The 12,781-nt window shown below is 42.0% G+C and overlaps 1 protein-coding gene across 7 annotated transcripts in view; it reads right to left on the bottom strand.

Annotated features, from left to right (window-relative positions):
- The window catches only part of TSHZ2 (teashirt zinc finger homeobox 2), a 241,459-nt gene that overhangs the window by 86,231 nt on the left and 142,447 nt on the right, over positions 1-12,781 (bottom strand). Inside the window, exon 3 of one of the 7 annotated variants that reach the window (XM_080405239.1) lies at positions 4,556-7,815. The exons of 5 other annotated variants lie outside the window; for them this stretch is intronic. The gene's annotated coding sequence lies outside the window, so the exon portion shown is untranslated. One more of the 7 variants, XM_080405241.1, reaches the window with a different exon arrangement.

The following is a 12,781-nucleotide window of genomic DNA, read 5'->3' as shown; positions in this document are numbered from 1 at the left end:
AACAGTAAGAAAAAAAATATGCTCCTGCCCTGGGCACACTGACAGCAACTCTCCAAGAAGCTTAGCAGGCTCCTGGACACACAGCTGTAAGACATTTCACTCATCTATTGCAGGTAAAGGGATTGATTCTGATCTGATGTCCGAGTGACAACAACATAATTTAGCGGACTTGCAGTGGAGTTACTCCCGATTTACATCAGTCCAAGAGAGAGTGCCTGCCTGTTCCCACTCTCCTTCCCTAGTTTGCTTTTCACAGCTGCGATTCTTTATGACGAATAATAAAAAGATTTTGCTGAGAGCTCAGCTCTTGCATGCATGATACAGAGAGCAGAACTGTGAGTTCCGAAACCCTGGGGCCTCATGCCGCGGGGTGTGGGATGTCCTTCCCGTGTCCCTGCAGCCAGGGAGCCCCGCACTGCACCGGGCTGGGCTCCCGGTGACTTCCTCTTCTCTGGTGATTCTGGACAATTCAATTCTGCTCTGAGGGGAACATGTGCCAGTGAGCTGGGAAGAGGATATTTCATCCTCTGCTCACATTAATGTCTAGGCATATACTGCATCTAGTATGAATTTGCTTGTTGTGCTGCAATATATAATAAATTTGAGGCAGTAGCTTTATGTTGCAAGTTGTAATGTTAAATTTTATGATACAAACTGACCATCTGCAGGAATCTGACCATATAACCTAAGCCATTCTGTGTAGACTATAACATTAGTACCTCTGAATCACGGTGAAACTATGATTTAGACACACAATTAGATAGACCAGGTCCTCAACAATTCTCAGCTGTCTGAATTACTGCTGAACAACCTAATAAATATATACCATATAGGCCTCTGTTCTGCAAAGCTTTTAAAAATGTTTTTAAGTTGGCCTCTAATCGGCAAAGCACCTATTGCAATTACTGTTACTCAGAGAGTAGTCCTGGAGCTTCTAGAAACCCATTGTGCTTGGCACTGCACAAACAGAACAACACCCCACTGCTCAGGGACCACTGCTTCTGGCTCGCTGCGTGGGGATGGAGTGCTGGAGCGAGGCCAGGGTTTGTTAGGAAGCTGTGAGGGACATGAAGTATTGACTATTGAATTTAGTCCTGGAAACACTGCACCCACTTGCTGGATTGGGATACTGAGTAAGGGAGCAGAAAAGGACATTGCACCAGTCAGCAGGTCACCTTCACCAGGCTGCAGCAGGAGGACTCCTGGTACCTCTGACGTGGTGGCAGCTCCTGAGCAAATGCCTTCTGCCAGGATGCTGACCTGGCCAGGCTGTAGAAACTGTATTCTTTATGGTCTGTTATGAACGAAATCTAAAGCTTTAATTTCAGTAAAATCTCTTTGCAGGGGTCTGTCCTCTTTTTAAGAAGAGACCTGCATTGCAACGAGAACTAATCCGAAGTCCCCGGCTACGTTCAGTTCAAGTAGTTTGTTAGGCACCTCCAGTGGCTGGTGCTGTACGGATGAAGGTGTATGACTCCCAAATGAGGAATATCTGAACATACAGACAGTAGCAGACAGCCTGGGAGACTAGCATCTTTGGCTGATGTGTGTAGTCGGCTTTTTGAGAATTTAAGCTATTGATGCATTAGGGTCCAAAAACCAATAGCAGACATGAGATCTTACCATGCAAGGTGTTGTATTGAGTGCAAGATGATCTCTGCCTTAGAAAGGGGCCAAAAAATTTCCAGTGACACAGGGCAACAGGTAGATCTTGCTTTACCCAAATGAGAACACGAGAGATCTTGGAAGCATTCTCAAAAGGAAAAGACCCGCACCCCCACCCCCACCCCCCCAAAAAAAAGGGGGGGGGGGGCAGGGGAGAAGGGCCAGCAGAGGCAAATGCAAGAATGAGGCCACGTTCAGCTTATTTTGTTTTCTTTTAAGTATCATCAGTGGACTGTTCAGAAAGGCACAAGAGCAGTGAGCAGTGGGGCTCCCTGCCCTGCGAGCTGAGCAGCAGAGAAGGAGCTGGTCAGCCCGTACCCAGCAACCTCAATGACTGCTGTTAACAGCCTTGTGCTGCCTCCTCCTTACCTGGGCTTTAGCTACAATTAGAAATAAAAACATATCCCAGGGAGAGGGAATTGTGGTCACTGGTCAGTCATGCCTGCTGATGGAGAATGGGTGATGGGGAGAGCAAAAGAGGCAGGCTGTGAAAGGCTCTCTCCTACCCCAGCCCTGGCCCAGCACGACCTCAGCGTGGTAGCATTGCAGGGGTGTGTGAAATAGCTTCCAATTCCTTGTTTGCCCTCCAGATTGACTGAGCTCCTCCTGTGACCGTGTACTTAAAACACTGGTTGTAGAGAGCTCCAGAGAACAGGACTCCAGAGCATCACACAGTTGGAAAACCCATTAGTTTTCTCGAGTCACAATTATCTCTGCTAGTGCATTTGTGTCCTCTTTCCTGTCTTGCTTTAAGTAAGTTACAATTCTCCCACTCTCGTTACTGAGTATATGCAGATGCCACTTTGTTCCATGTGATTTATAGCCAGTAGCTAATGTTCAGTTATAATTCCCCATTTTAGACATGAAAAATAGCCTGTAATGCTCAACACAAGGGCCTCTCAACAATGATATATAATTTCAAAATTAACATGAGGACAGAGGAGACACAGGATTTTGAACTAGGGACTTTCTCATTCAAAGGTTAAATCTCTACAAGGTGAGCTAAAGGAATTAGTTGAGTTATTAAGTAAATGCCTCTGTTATATTTTCCCAGTACATTAGCTGTTGCAGCCTTTTCCAGTTCAGCTGTGTTCCGCCCCAGCGTGTTCAAAGTGCAAATGCTCATGGCACTGTATTCACACATTTGGTTTTTTTCAATGTCAAACAAACTGGAGCTTTTCAGAGCCAAAGGTCAAAGTGGAGGGCCCTTAAGAATATCTCTTGGGAAATTATGTGATTGTTCTTATGTCTTTATTGCATATAAAATCAGGCTTCATATATGGCTCGCCCTTTCCAAGCATCTTAAAACTATAAATGAGTCATGACTCAGTCCTGCAACACCTAGGTTATATAAGCGGTCTTGTTAATTTACTGGAATATCTTGCATAACTAATCATTTCCAGGATCAAACTCTGAAGCCTCTGAAACCTCTCAACTGTGAAGAGCTCCTTTAGAAGCAGTGAAGTTAAATCCCAGCCTCACACGATGAGTCAAAAGCAGAACAAGGGACAGAACCTGCATCACCAGACTTGCTCTGCCAAACGTAAGCCATAAAGCCCTCCTCTGGCAAAGCTCAGCAATTCAGAAAGCTCGTAGGGAGAACAGAGACTGGAGAAGGAAAAGAGCTTGGCTATGGAGAGGTTTTGGAGGTGGCATTCCTTTTTTTGTGTGCTTTCTGTTCACAGTAAGAAGATGTAGCTCATATCTTAGGTGTCTCTTGCTGCCCTCTGCTTAACGCTGTCTCACACCAGCACCAAGTATTACATCTATGGATTACAAATTTATTGACATTTGCATCAGCTTTCACCTCATCAACAGGAGCTTTGGCTGCCAAAGGGAATTATTATGGAAGATTTCAACAGGCATGGGAATGCCAAAAAGGTCATTAAATCATATCAGAAAAACAATGTGTTCATAGTGTTCATGCATTTAGTCTTGCCAGTAAATCTTCTGGTTGATGCTTGGACCACCTACTGACGATACTCAAAGAGAAGGAGAAACAGGGACAATTGAAGAGATGAATTAAATTAAAACAAAATGACATGAAGCCTGGCACAGTGGGATCTTTAATTTTCTACTCTATGAATCCAGAATAAGCAAAAAACAAAACAAAGCACAGTGGCTTGACTTTATCTAAGTTAATTCCATCCATATAGGCAGGGCTTAACTAAATAATCCTGAGTAATGTGTGCACCCAACATTATTGCATGCAATTTGTATGTGGGAGGTGCAGAATTCAGAAAACATATGGCACATGGAAAACAAATGACAGGGTGTGCTTTTACACTCATTTTGGCTATACTTATCACTCTTGTTGATATTTTTTTCCAGACATGAAATATGAGTGTAGGAACTTTCACCCTAATCCCTTTGGAAAAATACTGAGAGCTATTTTTTTTTTTTGCAATTGTGATTTATAAAAGAAGGCCACCACATAATTCCTGGGAGCACAGACAGTGTTTTAAAAAAACACTGATCAAATAAACAGAATTACCTCCCCCATCATTTTTCCCCTGGATGACAAACCTAGGTCTTGTACCATAAAAACCCAAGGCCAACAGATTAGGGCTCCATAGGATTATGGAGGGAAGTGAATTACTGAACTGGAAGCCCAGCCACAACCTATCTATCTGTGTATGTCTAGTCTACGGTGAGCTTCACTAAAGACTGATCCACATGCAGCTGTTTGCCCCTGAGCTGAGCAAGCATGAAGGAAGTATTAAATTTGCCCTTCTCCAGTAGAAGAGTGGTGTGTTCACATGAGCACAGGCAGAAAAAGGCCACAGTATTGTCATATCCCAGTGGGATTCTTCTTCTGTGATGTCCCTTGGGATGTAGATCAAGAGGTGGGTAAAAAGCAACATCAGCCTTTTTAATGGCCCTGTAAAGAAAGTTGGTAGCCATGAGGATGCAGTCGCAACAGTGCTCAGTGCCAGTAGCTTGTCTTGTCCCCCAGAAACATAGTCAGCATCGTGTAGCCACTGTTGTGCTTGGAACACTGCTGCACATGTGGCTATGGGGAGGCTGCACAGGATCGCATGAAGAGCAGCAGAGGGCAGCGACAGAGAACTGGACAGAAAGGTTCTCCTAAACCTTGGCTTGAAACCAGAGAGAAGTGGAGAGGTACTGCTGTGTGAGGGAGAGATCTAGCAGCAGCTGTGCACTACACCAGGATATCGGTTGCATGTATTGAGATAGATAATTTCAGGTAGTCTGTGTGACTCATGGTATAAACTTGGGGTTTTCAGAAATAGGGAGCGTTTGTGAGTTTTCGTTAGATGACAATGAAAACAGCAGTTCCACATTTGAGATTTCAACAGTTCTTCAAGAGGAGAGGGGAGAGTCACTGTTTGCACACCAAATGCTTTGGAGGTTTAGAAAAGCTGAAAGCAAACCCAGAAGGGGTCAAATTAGTATTATATATGTGCAACAGAACAAGCAGTTTTGCATCCTCTGAATTACTGGTCCAGCTAGTATAAGCTCTGCAGTAAGACCGCAAGTCCCGCTCCATATACAGTTGAGAAAGAAATCTTTTGAGCGTGGCATTTTTATTGCATCATGGTAAACTCCCAGGGAAAGCTGAACAGAGAATGGAATAAGGTGTGATACCCTTATGTCTGGGGGCTTGGTAGGTATCACTTCTGCACTCTGGGTGTGACTCCTTCCTTAGCCATAGGCAAAGAGGAAGCACGAAGGCTCAGCACTGGTCTGACTGCCATGGGCTGGTTTGTACACCCTCTTCCCCCTGCCTTAGGGTTGGGCACCTTCAGAGCTCACCCCAAGAGGCCTCACAGTTGTGCCCAAGCTTCTGCAGCTATCAAGAAGGCCTCCAGCATATTCTCTGCAGCTCTGGGAGCAGAGGAAAATAATCTCCTCCAGCTGAAGTAGTCCCTGAACCATAAATCTGGAGGCTGGCGGAGTGCTCTGGGAAGGGCACCACCTGTGCTTACACTCATACTGGTCATGGGCAGAGATAGGATGGACACATGGACCTTTGACCTGACCCTGTATGGCTATTCTAATGTTCTTACCTCACTTTTAATTCAGCTTTATGAGAAGAGCAGAAAAATGTCATGAAGAAAGTCTTAGCAGTGTTCAGCTGTTGGGCACATCTCCTGTTACAAAGGATTGCGTATACTTAGGGCTAGGGAATAGAATATGAACACAAAACATGGCAATCGTTCACTTATAGCTGGAGGCTACCGGCTCCACGGCACAGAGAAAGCTCAGCCTGGCAGTGATGCAGAGAGCAAATATCCCAACCGGGGACCAGGGAAGCTCCCTCAAGCACCAGGGCTGTTGGAGCTTGAGGGACTGTGTGGTGCAGGCAGTGTAAACCAGCCTCGACCTTCACCAGATGATGCAGAGCACTAATGGGAAAGGCAGGAGAAGAGAGAAACAAAAGAGCATGTGGATGTCATGGCCTTCCTGATGATGCTACTTGGGGTGAGCCTGAAGGCTGAACTTTTTTGGTTCTCCAATGCAGCCCAAACCCACTGTTTTTATCACCTGGTGGAGCTCTTGAGTGGCTGTGTTAATCATGGATGAGGGTGACAATAGATATGGAAACTGGAGGATGCTGACAACATCTTAGTAAACTGTGTCCTCATACCCTCACCTTTCTCTTCCTGGCCTGCTTAGCCTTGCAGCTGCTGCTGTGTGCACAGAGTTTCCATGCTGGCCACTTGATAATAAATTGAAAAGAGACTGCTGGAGTACAGGGGCATGGGGGCTCTGAGCATCCACGGGGACTCCGAGGCCTACGATCCTCTGCAGTACAGGCTTCCCAAAGGATGAACTCCTTCTCCTTCATCTGTACCCCCTCCACTGTAGCAAAGCACCAAGCAAATGGCCTTGGCTGGCCTGACAAAAGGCGGGCGAGGGGAGGCAGCAACTGCTACCGCATATACCCCCGTGTTGCTTGATCTGACACAGCTGCTGGAGGAGGTGGAGTGGAGGGAAACAACCACATCAAAGACACTTTAGCCACCTCTCTTTTCCCTTCAAAAATGTCACTGCGGCACCCTCCACTTTCTATAACAATGTTTATCATTGTTCTTCGATTGTCTGGGACAATAAATGGTTAGAAATGAACATATATCACCAGGAAATCTCTGCCTGCCCCTTCCCCCAAGCAGTGTCATAAAAACGTACAAATTCACATTAATAATGAAGTGCATTTCCCCGAGAAGCCACTGTGTATCTCAGGGAGAGCAGGCAAGGTGGCAGTTGCTGCAGAGTTTCTTATTAAAGAGCAGAGCAAATACTCATAAATCTGATGAGGGGCCAAAGCACATGTTAGGGCTGTCTCCCTCTTAATGGAACCTTTTCTGAAATGAAAAAAATATATATCTCGATACATTCAGGGTATTCATTAGACATGACAACCTCCTACACTCCTCCGTCCTTCCCTCCCCCACTGCTGCACGTGCTGACCCCTGGCAAAAGAGCTGGTGCTGAGTGCTGGAAGGGAGGGATTTTGGAGGGGAGGAGGAACTGTTTTGTTTCAATAAAGAGATTGTCTAAATTTACTACAATGAACACGTCCCCTCCTGGCCCCATGTCTCCCTCCTTCCGTCTGCTCCAGCAAGCTGCTGCAGTTCCCTCTGTCTCCAACCCGCAATGCACGCTCCTCTTGGCTGCCTGGCCTCTGCCATGACCCACGGCCGTCCCATCTGTCCATCTGCCAGGGAGAAGAGCCAACGGAGCCAACACCGCACCCCAGAGCAGGATCTCTCTTCCAAACTTGAGTGTAGGAAACCCTTCTGCCACCTCACACCTTCAAGGGCTTGGCCAATTCATGCTCTCAGCAAAATGCGATTCTCCAGACACAGGGAGGTGGCAAGGATGAGCATTGGTCCCCTCGGATCTCTCAGGGGCTGTCATCTTGCTACCTGGTGCAGTGTCTTAATGTTATCACCGGCTGGAAACCCAGGGTCTGCTGCCCCTTTCCTGAAGGGGAGATGCTCTTGAAAAGAAAGGCCATCACACTTCAGACATCAGCTCTGTGCTGTGTGTTGTTCTACCTCATTCCTCTTCTCTCAGGCAGGATCCTGAGTTGGAGCCGCACTGGTGTAAATCCTGCATGACTCTGCTGACGTGTGAAAACTAGTGTAAAGGCCTGATCCTTCCTCTGCCAATGGACTCTGCCTAGATGCACAAAAAGACGCAGTTCTGAACTGAGGAGATGGGAAGAGGTTGCAGAATGAGGCCTGAAGACTACAGCTTAATAACCATGAATTATCTGCTCATTATCCCAATAAACAGTGAAAAATCTCTTCCTCCTTTCCTCCTCCCATAAAGCTGTATCTATAATTTTCCTTTTTCCATCTGTGCTCCATCATATTTGCACTGAGTGATCATCCTGCTAAATTACGTTATTTTTATTGAAAGGTGCTTTTGAGGGCTGGGTACTGCTTATGTCTTTTTGTTTTGTTATTGATCTTTGCGATTTGATTGCTAAGGTGTAAAATGTATAAATAAGACTCAGATACCCTTCCTTTGAAATCTCACTAGGTAAAAATGTTCTGCTATAGATTATGAAGGCTGTAGCATTTAATAATATCAGACGCAACAAGGAGAAGGCAAGATTTTGATATCCTTATGAATACTGAATGCTTGAGGAGGTAGGTGCTATTCAAGGTCAGTTAAAATCTGGCTGAAATACTTAAAAGTTGCTGTTTCTTCGTGAGCAGAAGAGCTCCTGCCTTTTAGGGGCAGAAACTGTCATATACAGTGTGCTTATACAGAGCCTAGAAACAATATGGGTTGACCTAGTGGGTTGGATGCGCTAATGCAATGTTAAATAATATTGATCTTAATAGCAACCTGTAGTATTCATAAAAAGCAAGTAAATCTGCACTGATATATCTGTGCTGACACCCTCTGATGTGTCATCTGGCCTGACCCTGCTCTCAGGGAAGTCAGGAACACACTATTATTAGTTTTACAAGGACTATTGCTAGATTGAAAAGGTGCTATACAGGAAAATTTTGAAGATTTAAAAATACTAAATTAAAAAAAATAACCTGATCTACCACTTTGGGGAAATCGATACATTTCAGAGGATTAGGAGAACTGAGGTGTCACCCCAACAGGACTATTTTGAGGGAGGTGTGATGGGTTGGAGGTAGTTCCTTACTGAAGATGAACTCTGTATCTCTCCTCCAGCGCAGCGGAAAGGCCAACCTATTCCTCTTCCTATTCCTGTCTCCTCTTCTTGCTCTCGTGGTACTCAGCAACTTTACCCAGTTTATTACAGCAAGAGTCTATTTCAAAATGGGACTTCCCTAAAGAATTTTTTTACCACTGAGAACTCATCATTTTCGAACAAGTTGCTGTCAGAAAAGTCCCATTTGAACCGCACACTCAAGGCGCGCGTTGCAATGAACCCTCTCTCTCTGGCTGGTGACGTGGTGAGCAGAACCCTCAGTTCTGTTGATAAATTCTGCTTACAAAGGCATGATGGACATAACTGTAGGCAGCTACGTTCCAGCATGTCTGATTCTCCTGAAAGGGTCTCTCAGTTTTTAATGATTGTTGCTAAGAAGAAACGAAAGATGAAGAGCAAGCTAAATTCTCTAAAATGTAGTTTTGGGCTACTAATCCATGCAACTGTCCTTGCCCATGTAACACCAAGACTGGCTAGTAGTGGAATATGATGTTCAGAGCAGCTCCTACTGTTTCAGAGGGATGAGAAAATAAAATCCACAGAAGAAAAAAATCTTCTATTTTGGTATACTTAACACATACAGTTATCTGCGTGTCCTATATATCATTTAACAAATTGCTTTGCAATTCTTACAGGGCGTGGTATAATGACTGATTTAAAATCACTGCATTGCTTAAACTGCATTGTTCTTCATCAAGTTGAGTCATTTTTATGTGAAGTGTCAAGCTCTCTAACAAATAACTGCTGCCAGACAAATCAAGTTCCTCATCTTAAAGCTACGGCTAAATAGTTTATAGCTTTAATCTGCTCACTGAGGTGTGCAGTCTATGACAGTAATTATAAATGCAAGGAGAAATTATAGCTGAATGCTTTAACTGCATTAGGAGCCATTTGATGAACAATCATGATTGCCTGCTCATTTTCAACAATAGAGGGCAAGTTAGTGTCAGTGCATTAGAGGATTTTCAGTTCTGCTCTGCTCTTTCTTCCATTTACCACAGAATGTCAGTTGTCTCCTATAAAGTAGAAAAAAAGCGCTGTAGAAGCTTTAAACTTGATGGTTAAAAAAAGACAAAGGAGGAAACAGAGAAAAACTGTTTATCATTATGAGTCATTTTTTTGTTTTGCAGCAGCCTTACTTTCAAATTAGTTCATCTCAGGTAGCTGCTTGTTTACTTATCAGCGTCTTTTGAAAAAGAAATCTCCCCAATTAAGTTGGTGAATTTGACTCTATAGAGACTTATTTCTATAAGAAGTTGTAGATAAGGCCACAGAGAGCCTCAATTACTGACCAGTTTATAGCCAGTCTCACCTGACTTTATCTAAAGTGAGAAAGACAATTCTGCGTTGTCTTTTTTCTCAGGATAACATAAAAATTCTAATTTAGTTGCAAAAATGAACAAATGTTCTTCAAAGGTATAAGTCAACATACAAATTACTTCTAATTAAAGCCATAGTCTCTAATGTTCATGGGTTTTCTGTGAAGAATAGCAATAAAAACAAATTTGAAGTGGGTTAAATGAAAGAGAATAGAGATGTCTGATTGGTGTATATTACACATAATTTTACGTTATATTGCTAAACCCATATCAGTCAGAAGAATTCAAGAAAACACCAAAGATGAATATAAAACAGACATATATGTCTTTACATTTAAGAGGAATTTATAGCAAATTTCTTATAAACAGCCTCATAGAGGTCTTAAAAATAAATCCACATACGCAACACTTTTTTTCTACAGTACTAACCCAGATTATTAATTTATATTTGTAATGATAGCTAACATTTTAAAATATAACCTTTAATAGTAAATTTTATTGAAATATAGAAAGTTTTTAATGCATTTATATACTGGTGTTACTCTTTCCACTATTTTATTTCCATTTATTTTCATATATTTTCTCTATTTCTGTTTCTATTTCACTACAATATAGCCTAGAAGAAGTAAACACAAATGCATGTGCATGTTTTAAGAATCTCAGTATGCTTTATATTTCTTGTTTCTAAATACTGTGCTCTCCTCTATGTTATTATTCAAATATATACTGAATCTTAAAAATAACATGGTAAGAGTAAGCAAACTCTGAAAATCCCTGTTATTTGATTTAGTCTCCTTCCAGATCTCAGGAAAGAACCCATATGAATAAACTCTGGCCTCTACACTTGTAACATAGTCAGAACTTCAGGAGGCTTACGGCTCCAAAACTGTAATAAAATCTTTACAATGCTATCCAAAATACCCCATCATTTCATACAATTTGTGCTATCATGCATACCAACTAAAATTACAGTTCCAGATAACAGTGCTATCGCTCTGTCATTGCAATTTAAATATATTTTTTCAAAGGTAAGATACAACCTGCATCTTGATATAAATTAGAAATGGATGAGTATTAAGAGGACAGCAATTTCTTGGTACCCAAAGGCAGGAAGGACAGTACCTTGTTTATGTAGTTACATATCACCTGAGTAACACTCGTGATGTGTCTGTGCAGATTTTTACAACGCAGAAACCACTTTTTTTTCCCTTAGAGATTTTTTTTCCTTTGTGTTTGTTCCCCAAATCCTCAGAAATAGTAACATGTTTATAAAGGTGGGTGTTTGGTTTGCCTCTTAGTAATAACACGGTTCTTTTAAGACCAAATCTGAAACACTTGTCATGTATTAAGCGATGAATGTGCCAAAGTAACTGTCATATTAATATATTTGGCAGATAGCTTTTGTTTGATAGGACCCAAATTATTGGTTTGCTCTAATATCTCGTGTGAGAACTATGAATGTCAGCATCTTAATAATCATTAACTGATGGGGAAAGAAACCAAGTATGGTATATTTTTCCTAACCAATCTCTTGTAGCTTTCTGTTATTTTGTCAGGTATGTTGATTTTGAATGGTCAGATAAACAAGGAACATTTATCTGTTGGGTTAAAAATACCAAAACAGAAACTTAAGGATATTAGCCCTGTTTAGAAAACAACTCTTTTTGAGTTAAGACAGAATTTTGGTGGCTAAAATATGCAGAAAACATAAATCTAGCCAAATGCAGACAGCACGTACAAGATGTATGCAAAACTTAAATCTTATTGCACTTGAATACTGACATTATACTCTATAGTAATAGCTTCTATTACCCGTCCCAAAGTAACCCTTTGATTAGTGTCTTAAATTATTCAAAAGTAGCCTTTTTAATGCAGCTTAAGCAATGCATAGTCCTTGTGCTGGCTCTGTACACGGAAAGTGTTTCTTAAAGCTTCATGAATATTTGCAGCAAACGTGAAATCTTCACACAAACGGGTATTCATCCTCAAAGTGCCTGCGCCCTCAATTAGCCAGAGAATAGCCACAATAGCAGGTGGCGTAAGTGACAACTCACAACACATCTTTAATTTTGACTGTCTGACGAATTCATTTTCTGAATGTTATTCAAGTAATGAACATGTTGGAGAAAATCTGAATCTGCACATGATTATTCTGTGAACAGAAGCAGAGTCTGAGTCTGCTGGTGAAATTGTTGGGAATGACTAACAGAGCCTTCCTGGAAATAAACTGGTTAGAACAAAAAACTTCTATTTGGACTTTTAGTTGATGTTCTGCATATTTATTTAAATCAAGAATATTCAAGTTTGTGAATCAAGTAAAATTAAAAATGCAAAACTTGTGTGCCATCTGAATATTACATTACATGTTATAAACATTGGTTGTGGCAATACTTCGGTTGGTGTATCTTTCAGCACAAAATAGCAACACTGATGTAGAAGCATCCTACTAACAGGTCTTTGAAATACTAAGCTTGTAAAAATCTAGCTGCATTCTCAATTCAGCAAAAAACCCCCCAAGGTTATATGAAAACTTGCACTGAAGTCAGTGATGTTTATGAATTGACTAGCACTCCCATCAACATGAAACAAAATATAATCAAACATCTTAAAGATTAAGAAAGGAATG

Source organism: Falco punctatus (assembly GCF_963210335.1).
Source record: "Falco punctatus genome assembly, chromosome: 10".
Classification (NCBI taxonomy): domain Eukaryota; kingdom Metazoa; phylum Chordata; class Aves; order Falconiformes; family Falconidae; genus Falco; species Falco punctatus.
The sequence above is the reverse complement of the archived record's forward strand: the minus strand, read 5'-3'. Positions and strand labels throughout refer to the sequence as shown.